Consider the following 24,451-nt stretch of genomic DNA (forward strand, 5'->3'; position numbering starts at 1 on the left):
AGGGAGGGAGGAGAAGTGGGGGGGGTGGAGAAGAGAGAGGAGAGATTGGAACAGGACTGACATGATACCTCATACTTTGATAAACTGCAAAATAGGTCTCCTCTTTATATGCGTCTTCCCCTTCTGTATCTCATAAGTCAGCTGAGAGAAGATGGTTAATTTCTGGGAGAATGCTTTTCTATGTAATTGTATAAAAATGTTCCTATATCCAAGAATGTGTATGTCCAGATGGTGGAGGCAAAGGGAGAACATTCCGTAAATCCTGATCAGCAGTCCTAAAAAGGCCATTTTCTCAAAATTATAAATTTCCAAGAACTGGTTCCCTCTTTACAACTATTTAAAAACTCTACTACTAAATTAGTTTGGATTGGTTCTAAGCCCTGAATCCCAAAGGCCGGGGATTCAAACTTTGGCTTCAGAAACCATCAACAACCTACACACTCATAATGAGAAGTGAAAGAGGTTGTTCAAACCCCAGAATGGGCCATAAGAAGGCCAAAATCCCTAAGCTCCTGGGGCTGCTGATCCCATTCTACAGGAATGTTGAAAACACCAGCTTTCCCAGAGAGAGACCCCAAACTATACTTTTAGGTGATAGAATCCAAGCCAAGCCATCCTTACGTGGCCAGAGACAGAGCCAAGGACATTTCTGTCAGTTTCTTCTTGAACTCATTGGTCACCAGAAATCTGTAATTACAACAACCACAAAAATTATCCAAGAAAATTCACCATAGTAGTGAAATGGTAATAACTGTTGCCTTTTGAAGACCTACCACATGCCAGGAATTAACCAGCTGTACATCTTTTTAATTGTTACAATGACCATAGAAAATATTTTTATCGACAAGGATATTGAGACTCAGAGAGGTTAAGTAACTTAATATATAGCAAAACCAGAATTGGAACCCTGGCCTATCTCAGTGTCTCTTAACAAGGGGAAGTTTTACCCCCTTGGGAACATTTGATAATGTCTTGGGATGTGTTTGGTTGTCATGGCCAGGAGGTTGCTCAGGATATGGCGTGGGCAGAGGGATGGCACTCAGCATCCTTCAGTGCCCAGGACAGCCCCTACCACCCAGGATTATCCAGCCCCAAGCATCAGTAGTGCCGAGGCTGAGAACTCCCCCATCTTGCTCATTCTAAGGCTGACTCGGTGCCTGGCAGAGCATCCAGCATCTACATGTGCAAGGAAATACAGATGCGAGAGTGAGGATGTGGCTAAGAACAAAAAGAAGATGAAGGGAAGACACGGGCTTGAGGTAGAAATTTCCATTCATTTGTAATGGAGACGGGGAGTGAACAGGGAACACAACTCAAGCCAAGAAATTTCCCATCACTCTAATGACCTGTCCCCTTAGTCAGCTGATTAGCACCACCCAGCAGGGTAGATGATACAGATGATCCATGCCAATGGATCCGGACAAAACCAAGCATTCCAGTCCAGGGAACCTTAACTCTGGCTGCCTCCTGACCACGGTCGGCCTGTCTTGAGTTTGATGGAATAACCAAGGCAGCCCACGGGGTCTACTTATCTCAGCACCATAGCTGTCTGGGAGTAAGGCCGGGGCCAATATCTGCTTCCCCACGGCCCAGCTGTGGCTGTCAGCTCCTGGAGCTGGCTCAGCCAGGGGACAGGCAGGGTGCCTGGTACCAGACACCCAGTCCCATTCTCTGTCCTCCCTCTACTAAGAAATGGCTTCCCTGGTGCTGCCAATGCATGGATCATGGAATCTGTCAGCAAGACACCCGTTTTTCTATGCCTGCTTGGAGCATGAAAAGCAGGTTTCTTGGACTGTAATTTAGTGTAGGTGCTCTCTCTCATGTTTTCTTCACCATTAACCAGTCATACATCATTCTACTCAGCAACTTCTGTACCTCTCCACGTCAATTTCTTCAACCCTTCTGAAATTTGGGAATTACATACAGAGTTCCATAAGAGCCTCCTGTCTGCCCCAGCACGCCTTCCCTTCCAGTCCCAGGACAAGCTGTGGCTTTGTCCAGGTCCCGGGCCCCAGTCCTTCTCTAGCATAGGACCCCCCCTTTGTGTGTCTAGGGGCTCCCAGCTCTGTCGCCTACTGTCACACTGTCAACACACTGGCGGGCCTGGTACTGATGGCTGGATCAGATTACATTAGTAAAATGAATAAATGAGAGTTATATCCGAGCAGATATCCTTGGTAGCACTTGTCTTACCACATTGTCACTTTCCAATGTCTAGCTGGTCTACAAAACAGAAAGCTCCTTGAAAGCTGGGGCTGTGTCTTTGCTCCTTTGTATTCCTGCTGCCTGGTACATAACAGAAGCTGAAACAGTTAACTGAGTGAAAAGAGTAAATGGAAGCAACTAATGAATCTAGTTTTGAGAGTGCCTTTGTATTTGATTTCCAGTGTCAAGAGATACCGCAGCTGCATACGCTTGATAAAACTGGGCACAAAATAGAGTGAATTTTGCTGGGGATAAATTAGTTTTTTTAATGAGAAAGAATATAAGAAATGTACCAGGAAAAACAAATCCCTTTAATATGTCATTGTGACCATTATAAAATTTAAAAGCAATGTTCTCTGGGGGCGCCTGGGTGGCTCAGTTAGTTAAGCGACCGACTTCGGCTCAGGTCATGATCTCATGGTTTGTGAGTTTGAGCCCAGCATCAGGCTCTGTGCTGATGGCTCGCATCCCGGAGCCGCTTCTGATTCTGTGTCTCCCTCTCTCTCTCTGCCCCTCACCCACTCATGCTCTGTCTCTCTCCGTCTCAGAAATCAACATTAAAAAAAATTTTTTAAAGCAATTTTCTCTTTTACAAATGTTCTAACAGGGGCACCTGGGTGGCTCAGTTGGTTAAGCATCTGACTCTTGATTTCAGCTCAGGTCATGATCTCATCATTTGTGGCTTCAAGCCCCATGCCAGGCCGTGCACTGTGTCAGCACAGAGCCTGCTTGAAATCCCACCCCACTCCCCACCACTCTCTCTGTGTCCCTCCTCCACTCATGCTCTTTCTCTCTCTCCCACTCTCCCAAATAAGCATTAAAAAACTCTTTTTAATGTTATAACAAAAAAGATGCATAGTATTACAGAAGCATCCCTTCCCTGTCATATAAAAAAGGAATTATTTCCTAACTGTCTTCTAATTATCAGTGTAATCTTATTTCATATACAAGCTTTTGGTGAAAATGAGACATTTCCAGTTCCTGAAGGCAACATTCAGCTACGAATATGTCTTTTGAGAGTAAACGTTCTTTGGGTAGAAGGTAACTCTGCTAGATCCTTTAAATGTTATGTGTTAACATTCCTGGGTTGTAAAAAGTTTATTTCGCCTGAAGGATCGATTTACGTCTATCCCAACACACTACGTCATAAAGAAGATGCGTGAACTGCCAGGAAGAGCTTTCTAGGAACAGAGACTTAATATGGCCTTAGATTAATAGAATATTTTTGAAATTAAAAACATTCCATAATTTAAAATTTTTTTTTAGAATGGGAAAAATGAATAATAAACAGGGCACCAGAGGTCACATCTTTGGCACAAAGCAACAGAATTGTCACATTCCTTCTCACAGTCTTCCACGACTCTTCCAGCTTTTGCCTGGATCACCTACCTCTGAATTCTTTTGGCACTTTCTGTTGGCATTTGTTGAAATGGAGATTGTCAGCCTAAGGCAGATTCCATATAGACCACATGTAGAATGAATCCAGTAAGAGTTTAATGGATGTGTGTTATTTTGTTTGATTTGCAGTTTTGCAAACTTTTCAATTTGTGAACCTTTCTACCAATTGGCCGATGTCTCCTATGAATCCATTTCTCTTGAAGAATCAGAAAGATCTGGTAATGCTTAGTCCACATTCTCAAGTGGCTGAAGCCAAGTGGTGGCTAGTTTCTGTAAAAATAGCAGGTGCTTCTCGTTTGCCAGTGTCTCCACTGTCCTGTGTGTTTCCTCTCTGGCCTCTGTGGACTTTGAATATACAAGGCAGCCCACAGGCATGGTAAGTTGTATGAGACATTGGTGCAAACCCACTAGACATGGGAAAGCAGGCCAAGGCAGCTGCTGAGAACCTCCTAACCAGTGGTGGATCAAAGAACCTGATTGTTAGTATGGCCAAATCCATAAAGCTTCAGGAAAGGCTCTTAGGCTTAGAGAATCAGGACATATCTATAGGGGTTGCAGATGCCCGTAGGATGGTCTAGATGACAGTGGGCAGGGGTCCCCTAAGAGAAGAAAATGGCAATTGCATCAACAACATGCTGGTATCACCTGGGACCCACAGGTCATGACCTTTGACAGGCTACCCCTTGGCAGTTGCCTTCTACAAAGTTTCCTTCTGCAGAACCACAGGGTAGCAGGGATACCAGAGGAGTTCTCCCTGCTTCAAGGGGTGAAGGTTCTCATCACTGTCGCTGCTCTCTTCTGATGCTGGGGCAGGCATTCTGGCCTCAGAAACCTTCACAGAGGCCTCATTTTGACAACCGCCCACATCCTATCTGCTATTGGCTTTCAGTGTATGTTTTTACTTCTTCAATAAGGTAGTTGTTTGTGAGCCAGTGAAATGCCTTACATTTCTTTCACCTGTTACCATGTCTGACAAACTACTGTGTGTTAGCCAAACAGCTCATGCTCCGTATTTGTTTCGAATTGAATCAGTCTTCAGGGCATGAGTTAGACAAAATGGCCAAGCAACAATGGGAACAAGGCAGGTGCCTGCTTTGCCCTCCATGGGAGCCAGGATCTCTTTGGCCCCTGCCAGGCTGGAGATTCCACAAAGAGAAAAGACTCTTTAAGATGCACATGGAGGGCACCTGGGTGGCTTGGTTGGTTAAGCGTCAGACTCTTGATCTCGGCTCAGGTCATGATCTCATGCTTTGTGAGACTGAGCCCCACATTGGGCTCTGTGCTGACAGCATGGAATCTGCTTGGGGTTCTCTCTCTCCCTCCCCTGTGCTCTCCCTCTGTCTCAAAATAAGTGAACTTTTTTTTTAAAAGATGCGTATCTGGGAGCATTCCAAAGTAACTCTCAGGTAGAAATGGAAGAGGTCTTAGGGCTCACCTGATTACACCTGAGAACAGGTAGTGCACAGCTACAAATCTCCATGGGCTTTTGAGGGCAGGTCTTCTTCCAAAGATTGTATAGTTCCAAACAACTCCCACCAGACTATCAAAAGGGATTTGTACCCTTACTCATAAAGGATTCTAACAGGAATGAGCTCAAAGAACCACAGAAGGAGAATTCTTCTGTGGGTGTAAACACTGGTTTATCAGCCTTGCTTCTCATTAGCATACATCCTGCCTTGTAATTATGCCCTAATTTGTACTGTGCAAACATCTAACAATCCCTCCACCAACAGCTTCTCTAATTAGTCAGAAAATCAGTGGCAGATGTGAAACTCGTGGAATGCTGAATATAAAATGTTAATTAATTTTAAAAACTTTGAAGCCTCTTGCAAAACCTTTCCTGAGAAAAGTTTATATGAGGGCTTCACTAACAGACATCCTTACACAGTTTTTTCTGTCATCATACTACGTTTAGCATCTGATTTATACTGTTTCTAGACTCTTCTCTGGGCCGGAGCTTTTTGGTGAATCCATTAACCATTGCTTGAGTAGATGTGGAATTGGTTACTCTAACACCTCTGGCCAAATATCTGACTGGAATGTCTGACTCTGACAATCAGCAGGGACCTGCCCCCCCAACTCCAGGGTGGTATGAGAAAAGTCATAGAGTCGGGGCTCCTGGGTGGCTCAGTCAGTTAAGCATCCAACTCTTGACCACAGCTCAGGTCATGATCTCAGGGATGAGTTCAAGCGCCACACTGGGCTCTACACTGGACGTGAACCCTACTTTAAGAAAAAAAAAGTCATAGAACCTGTCAGTTTGTCACGGCAAATGATAAGGGTTTGGGTGTCTCCTTGTGAATTTCATCATATCCCACATTCAGATAGTTCCCAAGACCTCTGGGGTTGCTCTTGAACTTTCGTGCAGCAGAATTGCCCCCAAAGATGATACAGTGTGAGGAGTTGCTCTGCCTTCAGATTTAATAGCCCTCACACTTCAACAGTCATTTTCAGTCACCCCAACAACAAAACTTAGAAACTTATTCCTATCCCTGCTTCCCAGCGTAGCTGGGCATTCTCCTTGAAGCCCATAAAGTTCTACTTGAGGTGAAGATCTGTGGCTCTGCCTCTGTTTTCCCCGCAATGTCTCTGGCTGTCACTTTGGAGGACACCAGCTAACTTTGGCCAGGCTGGCATTCTCTTCCTAGTTTGGTTTCAGCCATCGCACCTCCCCAACATGTCTAAGGAAGGGTCCTCATTGCAAGGGTATAAAAACTCTCCACAGGGGCACCTGGGGGGCTCAGTCGGTTAAGCGTCTGACTTCGGCTCAGGTCATGATCTCATGGTTCATGAGTTCGAGCCCGGCATCGGGCTCTGTGCTGATGGCTCAGAGCCTGGATCCTGCCTCAGATTCTGTGTCTTCCTCTCTGTCTGCCTCTTTCCCCCTCTCTCTCAAAAATAAATAAATATGAAAACAAAATCTCTCCGCAAACCAAAAATTACTCTCTACAGTTTTGCTTTTTAATAACACTTTCCTTTTGAAAGACTTAAAAACTGTTTCTTCAGAGCTGGACTGGAAGTCATAAAAATACTAACACTTACTAGGTCCCTCAGCATGTCCTAAACACCATCCAAAGCACTTCGCATGGATTACTTTATTTAACCCTCTCACCAAGTCAGTGAAGTGAGTGCTACTATCATTGCCGTTTTACAGATGGGAAAACTGAGGCCTTGCAAAGTTAAGTAGCATGCTGGGGTCACAGAGTGGTAGAACTGGGATTCAAACTCAGGCAATCTGGCTCCAGAGTCCATGCTACGTGAGAAAAGGGACACCTCATGGTTGTATTGGAAAGTTTCCCTCCATCCAACTGCTAATTGCTGTCCCCAGACTCACTAGATATGTGTCCCTCTGTCCCCTCAGGGTGGACATCTCTCCATGTGCCTGTACTGCCTCAGCTGGAAAGCTGTATTCTCCCCACCACGCCAAACTCCCCTTCGCCAGAGAGGCTCATGCCTGAGGGCTGGCTGATGGCCACCTCCCTTACCCTCAGTTATTTTCAGATGGGCTCTGGGCCTTGAACACATAAACACTGGGGGGTTCCCTCTCCTCTTCCCATGGACCCCCACCCTACCCCTTTCAAGCTTCCCTCACTGTTGGCTGTTGACTCAAGTTGACATGTGCACATGTACGTACAACTGACCCCAGCTTTTAGCTCTCCAAGGGATAGCAGTGGCCATCTGCCCTCTGTGTAAATAAAGGGGGGTTTGAGAGAATGGGGCACATTTATGACCCCAAAGAGCCTCACAAGTTGCACAAATACTTACTGGAACCTCGGTGTCTGTTTCCATTGCTTTACATGATCCTTGAAGCCAGTCACACTGATCTAGCTACAAAAACACTCTGTTCTTAACATTTTGCTTTTTAGCTTGTACACTCTAGCAGATTTTGCATGAAGGTGCAAAAAAAAGTCTTTTTCTAAACAAAAAATTTTTTTTTCAACAACCTAATATCATGCAGGTGTATAGCTTAACCTAATATCATGCAGGTGTATAGAAAGCTACACGCTGAGTTCCCAAACTTGGGTGCGTATTTCATCATCTGGGGGAACTTTTACGAATCTCAGTGTCAGACCACACCCCAGACCAAATTCACCAGAACATCAGAGGGTGGAGCCCAGGTACTGACATTTTTTTTTAAAGCTCCCGAGGCAATTCCAATATGCAGCTAATTCTGAAAAACCACTTTTTGTTTTTTTTAAAGAAACGCAGGCTTCCTTCCTGCTAACCCCGTTGCTTCCAAAATTTCTGTATGGTTAGCAAGCTTTCTCCCTTGATGCTGGGCTCAGATCTTCCTTGGAGAGTGAAAAACTCAGCTTGCATTGGAGTTGATAATATGTAACATATGCTGAGGGCTTCCTCTGCACGAGCAGATACTAGATGCTTCCTGTGGCGGGTCGTGTGTAATCCTCCCAAGAACACAGTGGGAGCCGACAGCAAAAGCAGTCTTATTCCCACTTTAGAGAGGAGGAGGCTAAGGCTCAGAAAAGCCAAATCCCTTGCCCAAAGTCAAACAGCTGAAAAATGGTGGGATCAGGATTTGACCCAAAGAGTCAGACTCTGGAATCTCCCCGAGACAGAAATCTCTAAATTCTTCTAACGACCAGGATGGGGGGGGGGGGGAGGGTAATCCGTTTTTTGTCTGCTTTGTACCACCTACGATTTGATTTGAAAATTCTAGCTGTGAATTCCCGCAAGGAAACTGACTCCTAATATAAAGACCCGCCCCCAGTCTTCCCTAGCCAATGCCTCCTTTGCAGATGCTTTCCGCTTGTTGGAAAAGCCATGCTCCCCAAAAGACAAAGAGTGTCTTCACCCACCCCACTTTCTGTGTTCCCGGAACCACAGAAACATGTGTTCCCTCTGCCAGGCGAAGCGCCAAGTGCTGACAGGGCGTGTCGTGTTCGGTCCTCACAGCAGCCTCCGGTCTCGCACAGTGCAACTCACACCCTCATTTTGCAATGAGGAAACGCGCAGAGCTTCGGGAACACCCGATGCTTCCTAGTAGCTGGCAGAGCTGGTCGTTGTTACGCGGCTGCTCCCAACCCCCCCCCCCCCCCCGCAGCCCCCTTTCGAGTCTTTCGGAGGGGAAAAGTGAGCATTTTTATCAGTGAAGGGCACAGCTTCTAGAAAACCAAGGATGGCCGCGGACTATGCCGCAGTCTGGAGATAGTAAGAGTGGTCACCAGAGGGAGACAGAGCTTGAGACATCAGCAGGCGAATGTCTCTGTCAGCAACAATTCACAAAGCCAGAGCCTCCGGAGGAAAACAACCAGGGTGGAACTCTTTGTTTGGGTTTAATTTCTTCTTCTACTGCTGCTTTCTTTCCTCTTCCTCCACCTCCTGTCCTACATCTTCCTTTTCCTTGCCTGTTTCTAAATGATAAGGAGCAGCTTTACCGGAGTGTGCAAGTCCGAGGAGGATGTTTTCACGAGGTCCAGCCCCTGCCCAGAGCCTCGGCCCCGGAAGCCTGAGCAAACACACCGTTGTCTGTGTGTGAAGGCATGAGTTAAACACACCGTTGTCTGTGTGTGAAGGCATGAGTTAAACACACCGTTGTCTGTGTGTGAAGGCATGAGTTTCCACATCTCCGTCAGATCCTGGGGCTCTTGACCGAGACACAAAAGCAACACTAGATAAAATTAATTTCTTTCTTTCTTTCTTTCTTTCTTTCTTTCTTTCTTTCTTTCTTTCTTTCTTTCTTCCTTCCTTCCTTCCTTCCTTCCTTCCTTCCTTCCTTCCTTCCTTTCTTTTTTTTTTGGAGGAAAGCAATTGAACACAGCCAAGGCAAAGGAGAGTTTGATTGGAATTCATCTGTAGGATTTTTTTTTTTTTTTGCCTCAAAAGTATGTTAGACTCTTAAATACCAAAACACTGCCTGTAAGGAACAGATACACGAAGCTATTCTGATATCTGGCATCGTTTTTTAAAGAACTAGTTTCTAATTTCTGGATTTTAAACTCTCTGAAGGCTTCTCCTTACAATATGTGCCACAAAGTGGCAGCGAAAGGAATTTTTTAAATTCATAGGATTGGGGCTCCTGGGTGTCTCAGTCAGTGAAGTGTCGGACTCTTGATTTCGGCTCAGGCCATGGTCTCACTGTTCATGAGTTCAAGCCACGTGTCAGGCTCTGTGCTGACAGCGCAGAGCCTGGTTGGGATTTTCTCTCTCTCTCCCCTCTCTCTCTCTCTGTCTCTATCCCTACCGCACTTGTGCATGTGCTCTCTGTCTCTCTCAAAATAAATAAACATTAAAAAAAATATTTATTTGGTGTCTTGAGCCAATTGCTGTTGGGGAAAAGAGACTCTGCTGTTGGGGAAAAGAGAATTATTTTTCTGCCAGTGCCCCCACTAAAACAGTAACTCATTGTCCTTGGCAGTTGGAGATGCCTACCAAGCTCTAGTCCCCTTTCCCTTGGCCCACTGTCCTCCAAGTGGACCACCAATCAGGCTCATTCCACTGATGAGATCTGTGACCGACCTGAGTCCTGAGGCCCTAAAGTGAGTCCTCAGGAAGGTGGCAAGGTGAAAGGGTAAGAACCCTTTGTTTCGTTTGGGGTTTGCTGTTTTTGTTTGTTTGCTTACCTGTGTGTTTTGCTCTCTTCACTTCCGGAGGAGGCATTTTGTCTCGCCGCACAAACTAAGGTGAGAAGCTCTCCATTTTTCTCTTTGCTCTGGAAGGGTTTCTAAAATACGTGTTTGGTAATATCTCTCCTATAACTCTACAAGGGCTCTGACTGCCTTGTCACCTATTTCCAAAATTATTTGTGGACTCACACATTTCTTGATTTTAGCTCTTTGTGTTTTTTTGGATATATTCTTGAAGGCAAGAGTCTCGAGCTTATTATGAAAGGGTTCATGATGAAAACACTTGTACAGACCCATAGTTGGGGAAATAGAGAGGAGTGCCTGTCGAGAATGGGGCAAGGGGTATACAAGAACTTTGGGCTCTAGACAGCAAGGCATTTGAAGGTAACATAATGGTTATGTAGCCATAACTTGGCAAAGAAGTTAGAGAAGGGCAGTGAATAATCAGGAAAAATACTGAGGCTTTAGCTCTGTTTGTCTCTCCCAGATGCTCTCCCTTAGGAACATGGCACACAAAACCGAGGTGAAAAGGAAAGTGACCCAATACTGTTGAAGAGTTGCAGCTTAGACATCCCATGTTCGAACTGTACTGTGCCTTCCATTTGCTGCATAATCTTGGTCAGTTGACAATCTCACTGAGTTTCAAGGTGCTCATGTAGGAAACTTGCGGGCCCCGGTTGCTAAGATGCCTACAGGACAGGCTCTCCGTGGCCACGACTAGCATTTGCCCTGTGTCCTCAGGGGTGGTACATACATATCTTCCCACAGGCCACCAATTGGTGTAGCTATACTTAGCTGTAGTGAAAACGAGGCTGGGTCATGCCCAAACCTAAGAGAAGGGAGCTTCATGACTGATTGACAACTCTGTGCCACGAAGGACTTACTTATTGGCCGTCTCTGTGCCAGATTAAGAAACCAGCTATGACAGTTCAGTTTTCGATTCTGTAAAGTGGTGGCTTCCTCCTTCAGAGGTCATATAAGAAACAGAAGGTATGCTTTAAGACCTTTAATGGAAGGGCAGCAAAAGAGCTGAGGGTGTGGCCACAGGGTTGTGCTTTGAGCCAAAGTTGAGAAAGTGCCTATATGTCAACAACTCCTTTGATATATTTAGGCCACTTTTTTTTTCCAATTTTTTCTAACATTTATTTATTTTTGAGAGAGCATGATGAGGGGAGGAGCAGAGAGAGAGGGAGACACAGAACCTGAAGCAGGCTCCAGGCTCTGAGCTGTCAGCACACAGGGCTCAAACTCACCAACCGTGAGTTCATGGCCTGAGCTGAAGTCAGATGCTTAACCGATGGAGCCACCCAGGCACCCCTAGTCCATCCTCTTAAATGATCCCGTAGTAAATCATTTTTCTTTTTAGTCAAGACACCCTGTTCATAACAGGATTCTAAAAGTTCTGTACCAGTTAAAATCTCCTGAACACGCTAAGTTAAATAGGATAAGTTAGATTTATTTCTTGTTCAGTTAATTGGGCTCTGATTGATTTTCCTCAAGTCATGCAACAAGATAAAAGTAATTCTGGGTAACAGTTGACCCCTCAGTGGCAGATGGACAGAAAGCCTCTGTCTCGGCTCTGTCCGCGCACCCCGTCGTGGCAATGCTATGTTGGAAACCCTGCACAGCGCAGAAGAAATAGAAGAACTGGGTAAAGGAGGCAGGGTAGAGAGAGAAATTCAAGATGGAAAGATTCAAGGTGATGGTAGCAGCTTTAGAGTAGAGTCCTCGTCCATGGAGGAGACCCCTGCAGCTTACATCAAGGATGGTGGTCCTTTGTGGGGAAAGTAAAGGTCGGGTGAGGTGGTCCTCTCTTGAAGGATTATGGCATGGAAGCTTCGAACAAGTTCTCCATCTGCTTCTTTACTTTGTCATTTATTCATTTGGCAGATGGTGATCATCTACTGTGTGCCAGGAATGGGACTACTTGGGAACTGAAGAAATGAATTAGACCCCTTTCCAGGGGGTTCATAGTTGAGAGAGGAAGAAGGACACATACAGAGCAGTAAATGCTCTGGAAAAGTTATGAAGGTCTCTTGGCGAACAAATCTTCGATGCCTAGACTACTCATTGTATGTGCACATAGATCACAGACTAAGAGCTGAAACTAGAGATAAACACATATTTATTATGAGCTTTGGTTTTCCATGGTTTTTAGGTCAGTGGATTTCCAAACTATTTTTATGACTCGGAAAGCAAGTTTTAAAGGCATCCTGGCCAGCATATCTGGTTTAATTCTAGTCTCATTTGCTTCCTGACTCTTTAAATAAGCCTTAGCAATATTGCATTCACATTTAGTGAAGTAAATATAATTTGCAAAAATCCAGGTCTGTTTATGTGAGTTCTCATGATTATGTCAGTGCTTCTTATTTTTGGTTTATTTATTATGTTTATCCAGGGCCCTTTTCCCTCCATAAACAAAGCTCTTTGCTTTGCTGCCATTTCACTGATTCCGGGGATATTTTTTGTTTTACCTCCAGCTGTTTATCAGTAGGCAAGTGCCCGCACCGGAGTAAAACCCTTCCCTACAGCCGCATGTAACTACTTAGCTCTGGAATCTTCAACAACATTTATAACCACTTTGCACCTGGTGGAATTTTTCAGGTAAATGAAAGAGATGATATCTCAGTCCTCCTTTTGCCTCAGATCCTTATTCTAGATCCAAGTCATGGTTTATCATTCTGCTTATCTGATTTTTTATAGGAGCAAATGCTAATACCAGAACTGACAAAGTTTTTAAGAATTTATTTATTGTTTAATTTACATCCAAGTTGGTTAGCATATAGTGCAACCATGATTTCAGGAGTAGATTCCTTAATGCCCCTACCCATTTAGCCCATGTCCCCCTCCCACACCCCCTCAAGCAACCCTCTGCTTATTCTCTATATTTAAGAGTTTCTTATGTTTCTTCCCCTCCCTGTATTTATATTCTTTTTGCTTCTCTTCCCTTATGTTCATCGGTTCTGTGTCTTAAAGTCCTCATATGAGTGAAGTCATATGATTTTTGTCTTTCTCTGACTCACTAATTTCACTTACCATAACACCCCCTAGTTCCATCCACATAGTTGCAAATGGCAAGATTTCATTCTTTTTGATTGTCAACTAATACTCCATTGTATGACATTTGGGCTCTTTCCATACTTTGGCTATTGTTGATAGTGCTGCAATAAACATTGGGGTGCATGTGCCCCTTCAAAACAGCATCCCTGTATCCCTTGGATAAATACCTGGTAATGCAATTGCTGGGTCATAGGGTAGTTCTATTTTTAATTTTGTGAGGAACCTCCGTACTGTTTTCCAGAGTGGCTGCACCAGTTTGCATTCCCACCAGCAGTGCAAAAGAGATCCTCTTTTTCCGCATCCGCGCCAACATCTGTTGTTGCCTGAGTCGTTAAGGTGAGCCATTCTGACAGGTGTGAGGTGGTACCTCATCGTGGTTCTGATTTGTATTTCCCTGATGATGAGTGATGTGGAGCATTTTTTTCATGTGTGAGTTGGCCATCTGGATGTCTTCTTTGGAGAAATGTCTATTCATGTCTTTTGCCCATTTCTTCACTGGATTGTTTGTGTTTTGGGTGTTCTTTATAGATTTTGGATACTAACTCTTTATCTGATATGTCATTTGCAAATATCTTCTCCCATTCAGTCAGTTGCCTTTTAGTTTTGCTGATTGTTTCCTTTGCTGTGCAGAAGCTTTTTATTTTGATGAAGTCCCAATGGTTCATTTTTGCTGTTGTTTCCCTTGCCTCTGGAGACGTGTTGAGTAAGAAGTTGCTGCAGCCGAGGTCAAAGAGGTTTTTGCCTGCTTTCTCCTCGAGGATTTTAATGGCTTCCTGTCTTACGTTTAGGTCTTTCAACCATTTTGAGTTTATTTTTGCATATGGTGTAAGAAAGTGGTCCAGGTTCATTCTTCTGCATGTCACTGTCCAGTTTTCCCAGCACCACTTGCTAAAGAGACTGTCTTTATTCCATTGTATATTCTTTCCTGATTCGTCAAAGATTAGTTGGCCATACATTTGTGGGTCCATTTCTGGGTTCTCTATTCTGTTCCATTCATCTGAGTGTCAGTTTTTATGCCAGTACCATACTGTTTTGATGATTACAGCTTTGTAATATAGCTTGAAGTCCAGGACTATGATGCCTGCTGCTTTGGTTTTCTTCTTCAAGATTGCTTTGGCTATTCAGGGTCTTTTCTGGTTCCATACAAATTTTAGGATTGTTTGTTCTAGCTCTGTGAAGAATGCTGGTGTTATTTTGATAGAGATTGCATTGGATATGAGGATTGCTTTGGGTAGTATTGACATTTTATTATTTTCTAATTTTTTTTTTGAAGTTTATTCATTTTGGGGAGAGAGAGAATGTGAGTGGAGGAGGGGTAGAGAGAGAGACACACACAGAATCTGAAGCAGGCTCCAGGCTCTGACCTGTCAGCACAGAGCCCGACGTGGGCCTCGAACCCAGGAACTGTGAGATCATGACATGAGCTAAAGTCAGATGCTTAGCCGACTGAGCCACCCAGGTGTCCCTTTGGGTAGTATTGACATTTTAATCCAAATCATACAAATCTTCTTAGAGGGAATCAGGAACTTTCTCTAGCCCTGGTACATGGTGGTGATAATACTGTCGAGATTATTTGGTGTGGCAACTATGAACTTGGCTGCAAGCTACTGGGCAGAGCCATGTGTCAACTTGTACCCTCTGCCCTGTCCCCCATGTGGCATGTGATATAAATGCCAATCAGTGCTGAACTGAATGTACTCTTCAATTATGTTTTAATATATTTCAAAGCAGTGAATAATAGTGGAAACAATTTTAAAGCATCTGTTGTACTATTTTTTCACTTAAAATGTTTTGTTTACTTGCTTTTCAGTCTCTGTAGTAAAAGATCCTAGACCCTTGGTCTTTGGGCTTAGATTTCTGGAGTCATAATGCAAATCTAGTGCTCTTAGTAAGCATAATGTTCCTAAAATATTTCTTTGAACCAGGATGTCAAGAAAAAGCTAGAAGGGAAAAAATTTTTCTTTATGAGCTATCAGTTGGCTTTCTGTTACTAAATAACAAATTATCCCAAAGCTTAGTGGCTTCATAAATATTATCTTACAGATTCTGTGGGTCATGAATCCAGACACAGCTCATCAAGGTGCCTCTGGTTCGTGGCCTGTGAGGAGACTGAGATCAAGCTGTCAGCTAAGACTGTAGCCTTCTCTGGGGCTCCATCCAGAGTGTAAGGCTTCACTGGGGAAGCATCATTCACTTGGACGCCTCAGGTCCTCACTGGCTGTTGGACGAAGGCACTTGTCCTTTACCAAGTGGGCTTCTTCATGAGGCAGCCCACAACATGGCCGCTGGCTTCCCTCAAAGGGAACAAGTTAGAGAGTCAAAGGTCCGCAAGACAGAAGCCACAGTCTTTGGCACACAAACTCAGAAGTGATGTCTCTTCGCTTTTCTATTTGCTGGAATCAAGTCACGAGGGCCAGTCCACACAGAAGAGTGGGTGATTTTCACAAGGGCAAGAATTCTAGGGGAGGAGGGATTATTGGAAGCCCATCCTGGAGGCTACCTACCACAGACTGAATGTGAGTATATGTGAGTATATGTGACTTTGGAAGCTGATCCTTCCCTAGTCAAGCCTCAAGATGGCTAAAGCCTCAACCAACAGCTTGATTGCAGCTAAGTAACAGACCATGAGCCACAGCCACCCGGATGTGCTGTGCCTGGGTTCCTGGGCTACAGAACATACAAGCTATATTTGTTGTTTTAAGTCACTAAGCTTTGGGATAATTTGTTAGGCACGTACATATGTGAGTGTGTGTGTGTGTATACGTACGTATATGCCTATACACACACACCACACACACAGGAATTAAACACAAATATCCTTCAAAACAAGATTCCTCTTCCGATAAGATGATTCCCGTAGCTTGAGCCGTCTGTTTTGTGTCACCAAACACATTCTTGATAGACAGGTTTACATTTTCAGGATCACTCTCTGAGATATTTCTCAAGTTTGAAAATAAAATATTTACTTCTGTGGACTGAAGGAAAGAAGGAATCCATAGCTTTAGTTGTTGTTCCTGGGAAAGGCAAGTGCGACCCTCCTGCCTGTTGGATGAGCCAAGCAACCTGGGTTAATTTGCTCAACTCTAATCATTGGAGTTTTCAAATGTGTCATTATAACGCCTTCTCTGGGCAGTCAAGAAAATAGGCTCTTGTTAGGAAGCAGTTAATATTAATAATGATATTGATGCCGGTACTGAATAGAGAAGGCAGAAGGAATGCCGGGATAGAGTTCCTTCAGAGGCGTCTCTAACCCAGACAACACGAGCTCCAGCTGTTGGGAGGCTTTAAGATCTCCAGGATCAAGGAGAGGTCACATGACAGTCACGAAGTAGAATAATTTTCAAGGTCGCTGCTGGATGCAGATACTTACTATGACTGCGCCAGGTGTAAAAGAGGCGAATGAGAAGAAGCCAAGAAAAAAGAAAACTATGGTGGCCTCGTCTGGATCTTTGGCCCGAAAACCATCGTCATTCATTGAGTGGTCCTTCCCGTGACCTTGCAGATCTCGCCTGCACACATGAGCTGACTCCCCCGCCTTGCCCCCCTCATTCCAGCCATGCTCACCTGCTGTCGCTCCAGGTCTTAGCATGCACCTGCTTCCGATCCTGGTATGTGCTGATCCGTTTGGAACACTCCTCCTGTGGTTATCATCCCCAGGGCTTGTTCCGCAATTCCCTTAACGCCTCTTCCCAAATGCCGTTTTCCCAGAGAAGACTTTCCTGTCAAACAAACAAACAAACAAACAAATAACCAGAAAAGCTTTCCCTCTGTCAAAAAGTGCCCAGGTCATCACGTAGCCTTTACTCTTCTTTTTCCTTCACAGTGCACCCCTCCAGCTGGATCTCACAAGTTTAGCATCTGTCTCCCCCAGCTAGACTGTGGGCTCTCTAAGGGCAGGATGCTGGCCATTTCATGCATTCACCACGGAATCCCCAGAACTTGGATCGGCACCTGGCACATTGTATGTACTCAATCAATTTTTGTTGAAGAAATATTAAATGCTTATATACTTTGCCAGATATAATTACCAGCAGTTCCAGACATTTGCTTCTACAGACCTTGCAAGAGCTGCTGGGAGAAATCTTGTTACCATTATCACTATTTGAGCGTTGGATTCAAAGAAGTTAAATTATCCCAAACTGCCCATTGAGTGGGTGATGGATGTGGCTGTGATCCCAGGACTGTCTTAGTCTGCGCTCTTAGCCTAATAACCCCTTTCAGTGAAATGATTATATAAATACAGTCAGCCTTGAAGTAGTAACAGAAACTCCTATCGAATTGTATACATCATTGGGACTTTGCCTGGTCCCTGCTCGTGAAAATAAGACAGAAAACTGCATCCAGGGCCGGTAGTGGCAGGTTCTGTCACTGCTATAATTGAGTTCCTTTCCTCCCTGGAGCCCCATCTTCCTTCCTTTTCTGGACGAGAGCTCTCAAGGAAAAGTTTGGGTGAATTATCTTTAATTTGAAAATCAAGGGCAGAAAAGCAAACTCTCTTGGTAATTGCAGGAGGATTGAAGGGGGGAGGTGGATATTTAAAAATCACAGGTTTGTTTCTGATGCCAGGAGAAGGCTGTTGAGGGCAAGGGATTGGAGCTTGGGATGAAATGACCGACAGCCAGATTCCCTTTCTGAGACCCTGCCAGCGCTCAGTCTGTAGAAGGCATTTAGGAGATTGGGGAGTGTGTGCTAGTCCCGGGAAGATAATGGCTTGGTTTTGTCTTCTCTGTTCTAGCACCTCCTGTTTAATTGCTTTCTGAGTGGCAGGCACCATGCCGTGCACATAACCTACTATGTCCCTGCAAACTCTCAGCGAGAGCAGGGATTTGACTATCCGTGTGTTCATCGCTTAGAAACACCAGCACTTGCTCAAAACATTAGTAACTAAATACATAGTGGTCGCTGAATACCATCTATTTTATCTGTGGAGTTAGACGCCAAAAGATTCTGGGTTTTTTCATTACAGAATATATGCCTGCACATCTGTTTAGCTTGGTGGATACAGAAGTACGAAACCTAGGCTGGAGTCAAACGTAGCCTTGTATGCTCAGATTGGTTCTTCCGCATGACTTTTGCAGTGTTGAGACGAGACAAACTCTCCGCCGTAAACTTCTCTCTTCACACGGCTCGTGTTCCTGGTACGGCCTCATTCACCAGCACACCTGAAACTAATGACGCTGCTTAGCGTACTCACCGAGGTAGCGATTGTCAGTAAGAGCGAGCCAGGCGGTGGGCGACAGCCTGCTAGAATCTTAGATGACAATCAGAGGAACCCCCTAAGATTGGGTCCATTTCCTTGAGGGCAGGATCACAGGGTTTTCAAAGACCAGGGATACATTTCTAGTAAAATAAAATAAAGATATAAGGGCACAAGGGTTCCCATAAAAATAAAAAAATGAAAATGAAGAAAAGCAAGGAGGAGGACATAGTCCTGGGCTGCGGAGACAGCAAGGTTACGGTAATTATCAACCGTCCTCAGGGCCCCATGCAGTTCCCTTACTGGGCAGCAGAGAGCGCTGTTGGCATGCACATGTAACCTTGCATCTCCAGCCAGGCCAAGCTTCGTTTGCAGTCTTCCTAGAACGGGGTTTGATACGGGGAGGACAGCTTAGGTGAAGGTAAAAAGCACTGGACTCAGAATGAGGAGACATAAGATACAACCGTAGCCCAAGATCATCCTTGGCAAGTCTCTGTGAATCAGTTTGGGGGCTGTCAAAGGAGGGGGTGGGCTGGACTAGTAAAAAAATATCCTTTTCCATGTCCTGAGCACTTACTGCATGCCAGACCCCATGCGAGGCCCTTCCATCAGCAGGGGTACCAATCCTGACTCTGCTGTACGTGGGGGATCTCTGTGATTTGGGTCAAGTTACTCACTCTCTTTAAACTTCAGTTTCCTTGTCTACAGATGAGCTGGAACAAATCTTCCTGAAATTACCCTGCAGATTAAATTAAGTGGATGTATACAAAGCCTTTAGACACATCACCCGACCTGTCAACAAACGGCAGCTACCATCAATTACCGATTTCTTTTTTTCTTGTTTTTCTTTAAGTCTATTTATTTATTTATTTTGAAAGAGAGCACGAGCAAGGGAGGGGGAGAGAGAGAGAGAGAGAGAGAGAGAGAAGGGTTAACACAAGATCCAGTGGGAGGCTCAAACCCAAGAAGCCAATCGCAAGATGATGCCTGAGCTGAAATCAAGAGTCTGGTGCCCACACGGGCTGAGCCCCCCAAGCATCCCCAATTACCGATTTCATTTTATCTCCACAATCATCCTGCAAGGTAGCGAGCCCATGTTTTCTGTTCTATAAGTAAGGACTCCTGAGGCTCAGTGATGTTCAGAATGTAGCTGTGGTGACCTAGCGTAAAAGTAGCATCACCTGGATCAAAATCGAGCAGTGATCTTTCTACTACACTATGCTAAGCATTCTTCAATCTTACATACTAGATTTGGACTCTTCCATCTTTTGGACTCTCACTTAGCCATGGGACTGATGCAGGTGGGAGCAGAAACAGCGTGGCATTCACAAGATATACTAGGCTAAGCGAGCCACCCCCTAGGATCAGAGCAAGTTTACCACGTAAGGAGAGATGGAGTCAGCTCTGAAACTTGCCAGTTTGGTACCAGCCGCTTTAACCTAATGTCTTGGCAACTTTTGTGGTTGTTGTTTCGGCCGCTTCCTTTCACCCTTCAAAGTATGTGTGGAAATTAACTCTGTAAGGGGGTATAAGTCATCTTTTATCTAGAGATATCTGAAGGAGCAGTGTTAAATCAAGGGCTCTTGAATAAAGTCTCACGAAACGCCACTTGGGAAGCTTCTGCTTCCCCAATGTGTTGCCCTTCATCTAAGTAGATGGAACCCTCCCCCGCACCTGCCCCCCTTATGGACAAGGACCTTCCCGCTGCTGGATTGTATCACACCACACTTAGCGCCTTAAGAATAACACAAGCCACCGTCTATGTCTGCCTCCCTGTTCCATTCTGTGCTCAACACCCAACACATACTGTTCTCTGTTCTCCCAACAACACTGCAGTGTTTGTATTTTTTTTTTCCTGTTTGACAACTGGGGAAACAGAAGCCTGGAAGGAAGGGTGGTGAACCCCATAGTACATGATTGAACAGGGATGTGAACTCAGGATTGTTGGACTCCAGATGCCACTGCCCTTCTACCCCTCAATTTCCCCTCCCCAATAGTCCTCGCTATAGAAACGGACTCTCTTCTGCACCTCAAGCTACCTTATGTCTTTGGAGAGTCACAGGGCTGTGTTCTGGCTCAGTTTGGTTGGTTTTTGTAAGAAGCATTCACTCTCCCGTCCCTTGTTGGCTTTCTAGTAGGAGGAGCCTGGGATACGTTTCTTTCTCTTCCTTCGCACGCGGGTTCTGGGTAAAAATCTGTGCTCTGGACGCAGTGGGATGCATTGCATTGGATTTGGAAAGTTGGAAGCTCTTCTTTCCCCACCGACAGTGGCAACAGAGGCGTGGGCTGTGGAGAAGAGTAGCCTCTGTGCCCCCCTACCGATCACCAGCTCAGTGCTGAGGTGGTTCTCCAGGATTGCAACGGTTTCTGCAGCTCTCTGACTCCGGACCGCAGCTATGGCAGTGAACCCGGAAGCTAGTCACAGACGCCTAGCCTTTCTAGTACTTTTGTCAGCACTTTAGTCTCTGTTTGAAATACTTCTAGTTATTTCTCCTTTCCTGTCTAAACCCTGACCGGTATTATTCATAGCTTCTTCTCATGCTTCTTTTCTTCTAAATACTCCTTAAATACAAGGGCGCTCTTAGATTCCGGATCTTCCCTTCCTGTCTTCTTACTTAAGACACTGTTTGGGATACCACTTGTATCTGTGTTTTCACTTATAATCTTTATGCCAGTGATGTCCAGTTCGGCATTTCCAGCCTAGACCTCTGCTGTGAGCTCCCGTACATGTAGCCAAATCTTCAATGAGCACATTCATGTGAATATCTCACGGGCGTCACTGGGCACATTCACATGAATATCTTGCGTGTGTCCTAGTCCACATACTTTTGCTAGGTAGCAAACCACCCCAAAACATAGTGGTTTAAAACACCCATTTTAGGGGTGCCTGGGTGGCTCAGTTCGTTGAGCGACCGACTTCGGCTCAGGTCATGACCTCACAGTTTGTGAGTTGGAGCCCCGCCTCCGGCTCTGTGCTGACCGCTCAGAGCCTGGAGCCTGCTTGCGATTCTGTGTCTCCCTCTCTCTGTCCCTCCCCCACTAATGCTCTGTCTCTCTCTGTCTCAGAAATAAATAAACGTAAAAAAAAAATTAAAAAACAAAACAAAACAAAACAAACACCCATTTTACTAGGCTCACAGATTCTTTGGGCCCGGATTTCAAAGGGGATACATGAGAGCTGGCTGATCTGTAATACACCATGTCAGAGACCTCAGTGGGGACAATTCAAGGTTCAGGCAACTTGATAGTTTGGGCCTAAAATCATGTGGATGTGTTTGGCGGTTGATGTGACCTGTTGGTTGAAAGCTTGGTGGAGCTGTTTGCTGGGAAAACTGCACGGAGCCTCTGCGTGTGGTGTCTCCACCTGGTGCCATTTTGGACATCCTCCCAATATGGCACCTGCATCCTGAGAGTAAGCATCCCAAGAGGGCAACAGAACAGGAGTGCGTGACATTTTTATGATACACCTTTATAAATCACATGGCATCAATTCTGTCATATTTCGTATTTGTCACGGCAGTCACAAAGTCCCCACCCAGGTTCAGAAGGAAGGAACATAGACCCCCCGTCTCTCAGCGGTGGACATATTGAAATCCAAATGTAATAAGAGCATGTGACCATCTCTAGAAAATACAATCTGCCACATATGAAAAACTCAGCATGTCCAAAACCCAAATCATCATCTTTCCTGCCCTCCTAATCTGCATGCCCTTAGTGAGTAATGCCATTATCCCTCAGTCACATGAGCCAGAAACTTTGGAGTTGATCCAGAATCCTACCCAACCCCCTCACATGGAACCCTAGTTCCCACCCACTTAATTTGTTATCCAGTTCTTCCAGTCTTGCATTCTAAATAGATCTAGAACATATCTCTGTTTATGCCCATGGCTTTGGTTCAGGCCATCCAATTAGGCGCCTGTCTCTCTCCTTGTTCTGGCTTCCCCCTGTCCACCCATTCCCAGCTTCACACCTGTTTTCTGAGCTGCTGTCAGGGTCCTTTTCTGAATTCTAAATCAGAGCTCAGTACCCTTCATGGGCTCCCCAAATGCCCTAATTTACTGTGTCGAGCCATCAACATGAGCTCTTCCTCTACCTCACTCTCATGGTGACCATCTTTACCCTCCAGCTATACCAACCCATTTCTGGGTCCCCAAAGTCACTGAGGACCCTTCCACTGCTGCAGAGCCCTTGCGCACAGTTGCCCCTTCTGCTGTCCTTCGTCCCCCCCTTCCTTGCCCTCCAAGACTCAGACAAGGAATTCCCTCTTGCAGGAAGACTTCCCCATGTCTCCTCCCCCAGGCTGAGTAGGCGGCCACCTTCTTGATTTTCGTTCACTTCTTCTTTATATGTAGCTAAACCATTAGCTTGCTTTGATTTTGGCAACCTTCCAATTCTGATTGCTCTGCAAAACATATGCGATATGGAACTTTAAAGCTGAAAGGCAGCTCGCCTATATGTTCCAACTTATACAGCCAAACTTGGATGTTGTCATTTTGGAAACGAGAACCGTTGTCAGCCAGGTTATACAGATCAGACGTAGGCAGGTTGGGAACTTTCTCTTTGGACCCCTAGGAAGACTTAGCCCCTCTCCTCCAGGGAAAGAGGAGGCAAGGAGATTGTTTTTTAGCTTTGAAAAGATCTTCAGTTTTCTTTTACTGATCTCTCCAGTGAAAACATCCTTCATGAATGAATCAGGCATTTTCTTTCTTCTTTTTTTCTAATTTGTCTTATTTTACGTTTTCTGCCTAAAGTGAGGGAAAAAGCAAACTCACAGGATTCACCCTATCGAAGAAGTAACTCCAAAACATCCAAACTAAATCAGAACTTAAGTTCTCTCTTTTCTTCTCAAGAGTATTTACTTCCTTCTTACAATGCTGCTGAAGGCAGTAGTTGATACGGTTCGAGAAAACCAGCAGACATCAATAGCCCCGATAAATAAAATTGTCACAACCTCTTCAATTCCACATCTAGCTCCTTGATCTAAAACACTTTCTTCAGGAAGCCAAGGTGTCTTACTAGTAAAGTGATGTGTTTGCTCCCCAAAATGAGGAAGAGGTGAAATGTTTTTTTAAAAAGACAGAAGAATATAGTAATAGGAAGCTGCTGTTTCTTCCCCTCTTGTGTAGGGGAGGAAAAAAGCAAAGATCATCTGTATTGCGACCGCCAGCGTTTATCAGTTTTGTCTGCTCTCATTGCAATCAGGTGCAGAGTTCTAAGAAGCAGAACCCCGGGAAATGGCTTCCATCACTCTCTCCAGTAGAACAAAGCAAGGGTGACGTGTTTTCCTACGGCAACTTCCATTGATGCTTTAAATATAGCAGGTACAAAAATACTTAATTCTTGCGGGTAAGGGAAGGAAAGGCCAAGAAGTGTTATAGTGGCTTTGAAACAAGGCATAATGATTTGGCCTCTGTGAGACAAAGATGACACTACCTCGTTGTAGAAACTTTAGAACGTATCACCTACAAACAGAAGGAACATCTCCCATGGTCCTATCACTCAGAGATAATCATCGCTAATATTTTAGTGCATATCCTAACAGTTCCTCTCTCTCCCCTTCTCTTTCTTCCTTCTCTCTCCATCCCCCTTCTGTGAGTGTGTGTGCGAATGTGGGCGTGTAAACGTGGACTCAGATACACGTGTTAACAGAATGAGAGCATACTTTAGTTCTTGTTTCATGACCTGAGTTTTAACCTACTTTTTCAAACATTTTTCTAAAATTGTATTTAATGAAACCATAGAACACCAACGTGAAATGGTAGGGGATGTACCCAGTACTCTGCTGGTGGGTGACAATGGCCTTTGAATTATAGAATTTGGGGCATCAGTGACTGGCTAAGAAGGAAGCTGCTTTGGGTGGGAACTGGGAGGAGAATGAGAAACTCAGTGGTGCCAAAAACCTCGTTATTTCTACCCAACATGGACTCCACCAGTGGACATTCCATGCAGAGCCCCTGGTGACCTGACTCCGTCAGGATGGCATCACTGTCTGACGGTTTCCCCACCC

General features: G+C 44.9%; 1 long non-coding RNA gene across 1 annotated transcript in view; it reads left to right on the top strand.

The window, feature by feature from the left end:
* Positions 1–19,623, top strand: part of LOC128314982 (uncharacterized) — a 37,130-nt gene extending 17,507 nt beyond the window's left edge. The window contains exon 3 of the long non-coding RNA XR_008297386.1: positions 17,071–19,623. This is a non-coding gene — a long non-coding RNA (uncharacterized LOC128314982). The remainder of the gene's footprint in view (positions 1–17,070) is intronic.
* Positions 19,624–24,451: the final 4,828 nt, after the last annotated feature.

This window comes from Acinonyx jubatus, chromosome A1, assembly GCF_027475565.1.
Source record: "Acinonyx jubatus isolate Ajub_Pintada_27869175 chromosome A1, VMU_Ajub_asm_v1.0, whole genome shotgun sequence".
NCBI lineage: Eukaryota > Metazoa > Chordata > Mammalia > Carnivora > Felidae > Acinonyx > Acinonyx jubatus.